This window comes from Rhincodon typus, chromosome 2 (assembly GCF_021869965.1).
Source record: "Rhincodon typus isolate 14 chromosome 2, sRhiTyp1.1, whole genome shotgun sequence".
NCBI classification, from domain to species: Eukaryota; Metazoa; Chordata; class Chondrichthyes; order Orectolobiformes; family Rhincodontidae; genus Rhincodon; species Rhincodon typus.
This window is the reverse complement of record NC_063333.1, coordinates 131,429,119-131,433,051: the sequence shown is the minus strand read 5'-3', so window position 1 is coordinate 131,433,051 and position 3,933 is coordinate 131,429,119. Positions and strand designations below refer to the sequence as shown.

General features: G+C 39.8%; 1 long non-coding RNA gene across 1 annotated transcript in view; it reads left to right on the top strand.

Annotated features, from left to right (window-relative positions):
• Nucleotides 1–433: 433 nt before the first annotated feature.
• LOC125485730 overlaps nt 434–3,933 on the top strand; it is a 41,343-nt gene continuing 37,843 nt past the window's right edge. The window contains exon 1 of the long non-coding RNA XR_007264430.1: nt 434–635. This is a non-coding gene — a long non-coding RNA (uncharacterized LOC125485730). The remainder of the gene's footprint in view (nt 636–3,933) is intronic.

The window sequence follows — 3,933 nt, the reverse complement described above, 5'->3', positions numbered from 1 at the left end:
TGCATTACTGGCCCAGAGATTTAACCTCACACACTAACAACAATGTAATTATGAGACAAAGGAATGTGGTTCCGGAAATACAGTTAAATTATCGCAGGTTGTACAAACCATGATTGGTGACTATGAAAAGCAAATAATTCACATTTTATTTTATTACTTTATTTAAAAAATAGTTTTTAACATAATTTTAATTTTTATCGTGAGCTTGCTGAACACAAAGGATAGACTGCGTGTAAAAACAGTGCCTTCAAATACACTCCAATGGCTGTGGAGCGTTTAAATTTCTAATGGCTGATAACAGATGATCAAACACGTTCTATACATTTTAATAATCTCTCCATCACTATTAAGAGCCCCCGAGAAAGTTAATAAGATATTCTCAGAGTGTTTAAGGTGTTGGGTAGTTCTGTTGAGTCCCCGCTGGGCAGCTCTTTCATACCCATTTACTGGGGGATTGCTCACACCCAGATCCTGCAAGCTTTTCAGCTGGTGGCATCTTGTTTCCCGCTTCCCGCAGGATCTTTCAGCGCCCTGATGCATCTGTTAACAAGAACCGTCTGATGCCACGGAACCGAGCCTCAGGCTCAGTACGAAGTGCAGCTTTCTTGGGGCTGGCGATCGATGTTGAGAGCAGGGTAAGTACTTTAGTGTCGCTGATGCAAAGTCTTAAGCATTTCGTACGTTACATGTCCCCAGTGGAGTGAACTGCTGGATTCTGGCACCTGCAGCTTCTGTACTTGATATACTCACACACCAGTCCCTTTCATTTTAAAATTATTCTGCATTTACTTTTAAGCCTCCCATTTCCTTGAACCCCACCCTGGGATATTTTTCACTTCTCACAAGCTAGTCTACTGTATTTACTACTCGCAATGTGGTCCCCCTCTACATTGGGGAAATGAAGCGTAGACCGGGTGACTGCTTTGCTTTGCAGAACATCTTCTTCTGCCCCACAAAAAATAGACCCTGAGCTTCCAGTTGCCTGCCACTTTAGCACACCACCCTGTCCCCTGGCCAACATCTCTGTCTCAGGCTTGCTGCAGTGTTCCAGTGAAGCTCAGTGCAAGCTGCAAGAACAACACCTCATTTTCTGCTTGGGAACCCACCAGCCCTCTGGACTCAATATGGAGTTCTGTAATTTAAGGGCCTGAACTCTCCACTGTCCTAGAGCCCCACCCCACACACCAGGCCTCGTTATCTCATAGTTTGCCATTACACACTACCTATTGTTTAGCCATTAACAGTGTCCATTAATAGCTATTCAGCCTCCTAGCCACATCGTTATCCACTCCTTTGTCTGTTCAACTTGTTCTTCTCTTTTTAGGTTCTAGCCCCACCTATTGTTTACTCCTTACCCACACCACACCCCTGCACCCCATCTTCTGCGGATAAACTGACATTTTCCTAGCTATCATCAGTTCTGAAGAAGTGTCACCGGATCTGATATGTTAACTCTGATTTCTCTTCACAGATGCTGCCAGACTTGCTGAGCTTTTCCAGCAACATGTCTTTTTGTTTCTGATTTATAGTATCTGCAGTTCTTTTGGTTTTTATTTGGGACATTTTTGAGTTTGGTTATGAATTTATCAACACTTTCGTGGAAGTTTTAATGCCAGAAACTATTCACTTGAATTAAATAGTGAGTGTGGTAGTATTAACAGGTGATGGAACAATAACATTGCCACAGTCGCTGCAACAACTTTTTTAAAGTCAAACCTTTGCTACAAAAAATAAGGTAAGGGTGGGAAATCTGTGTGGCACCATGCAATTGGCCATACAGTGTTTGATTATGTCAATGTTGGTAACTAACCAATCAGAAACAAACATGATGAGCTGAATGACCTCTAAGTGTGCTGTCACCTTTCTATGGTGGCTGGTGATTTAATACTTCCAGTTCACCATAATTTGACAAAAAGTCAGAATTTCATTTTCTAAATTTAAATTTCTGCTAACTTCCACTGAAGGCTTCCACTTAGGAGAGTATCATATATAAACAGTCAACTTCTAGTAGTGAATCTCAGAATAGGTTATGTTGGCTTTGGAGGAGGCACAGACCAGGTTCATCAGAATAACAAGGTGTAGAGCTGGATGAACACAGCAGGCCAAGCAGCATCAGAGGAGCAGGAAGGCTGACGTTTTGGGCCTAGACCCTCCTTCAGATTCAAGGGAACTATTTCAAACTAGAAGAAGGACAGGTACGTTTGTGAGTTTGCCAAGCTGAGGAAAGAGGTTTAAGCCATTCGAATCGAAAATAAATTCCTAGGCCATGAGAACTGAAAAGGATTCCAGGTCTAAATTTGATATTGCACGCCAAAAGTTTTGTTTGACCATTTGAGTGTGGATAGTGGGGTGACAGTGTGATATGGATTACTCTCCACTTAATTCACACATTAAAATGGCTAGCTGGTGTACTGTGGTCTTTTGTCAGATACGATCTGATTTGGATAGCAAATAAACTGAAAAAGTGCTCATTGTGTCAAGGACAGTTGAAATCATTGTGTTGTTAAATCATTGAACAAAAGGAAATTTAGAGAAATAAATCATAATTTATAAAAGCAATGTAATCTTCCCTGTGTGCTACATGTTGCTATTTTCTTCCAATGACAGGACGGAACATGATGTGGATGTATAGGCTCCTTCCATAGCTAGGGTTAATAAGTTTGGAATTGGAATGCCTCACATAGATTCACAAGTTGTTGAACATCCTGATTCATCCTTAGCCAGGACACAGAGTCATGTTGCATACCAGCTGTCTTGTGTGTTCAATGCCTATATATCTCTGGTATAACATGGCCATCAAGTACTCTTATTGGGCATGAGGGCATAACTTTCTCTGTTTGGCAATTTGCAGTAGTAAGAAAGTCGAAAAATAAAGAACTCTCATTCTTGTAAAAGCTGTTGCCCTGTTAGCTTGTATTGGGTCCTGTAGAGTGGAACTAACCAGGCTAAAATGAACTCTGGTTAGTTATTGGAAGCTGTTAATATGGATATAGCATGCAGTTTAATTGCAGAATTTAACTTGACAGATTTTATACTCTAATCGAGTTGCAAGTTCGATACGACAGCAGTGGTTTAACTGATTGAAAGGTACATTAACCTTGAATATTGTACACAGTACCAAAACAACATTTTAGAATATTCCTTCAGTTACTTTGCACATATTTATCGATTCAAGAAAGGAACATATTAAATTATACTTCAATGTCTCAGGATTTTCAATGAGGGTCAGCTACAGTCAGAATAACAACACCTCTTGTAACTTGTCACAAAAAGATCAAGATCTTTACCCAAAGATTCACAAAGCCAATTACATCCAGTCCATTAGTAACAGAAAGAGGGCATTGTTATTGTCTCCCATGTTAGCTAGGTGTTTAATCATAAGCTTGGTGAGGTTTAAAGATCATTTATAACAAAATCCAAAAGGGTTTTCTCCCAGTTAATAAGCACCATTGCTCAACAAAATTATTTACCTCCAAAATGGTTATCTCTTACCTTGGCAAAATTCGGTGCACATACTCCAAAAAATTATTTTAATGACTAAATTTAGAGTTACAATTTTTCCTTTAACTTATTTTTCTAATGAGCCCTGTTAAGAGATGTTATTAGACACCTCTGGAACAGGTGGGACTTGAACCTGGGCCTTATCATACATGGGTAGGGACATTACCACTGCATCTCAAGAGGGTCCCTTTTAAGGTTACATTTTCTGGATCCAAAAGGAAGAACAGGATATCAACAGATACATCTATGACCAGGGTGTTGTGCAGGATTTAAATATTGGTGTTTTCCATTTGGACAAACACCATATTCAATGGATGTTTAACATTCTTCTTCTGTTCCCTTAGACTAAATCCTATCTCCTCCTTTTGGCCTTACTGGAAAGGTCCATGAAAAGCTAATGGAATTTGTTTTCCAGTGAACGCCTTTTTTTTT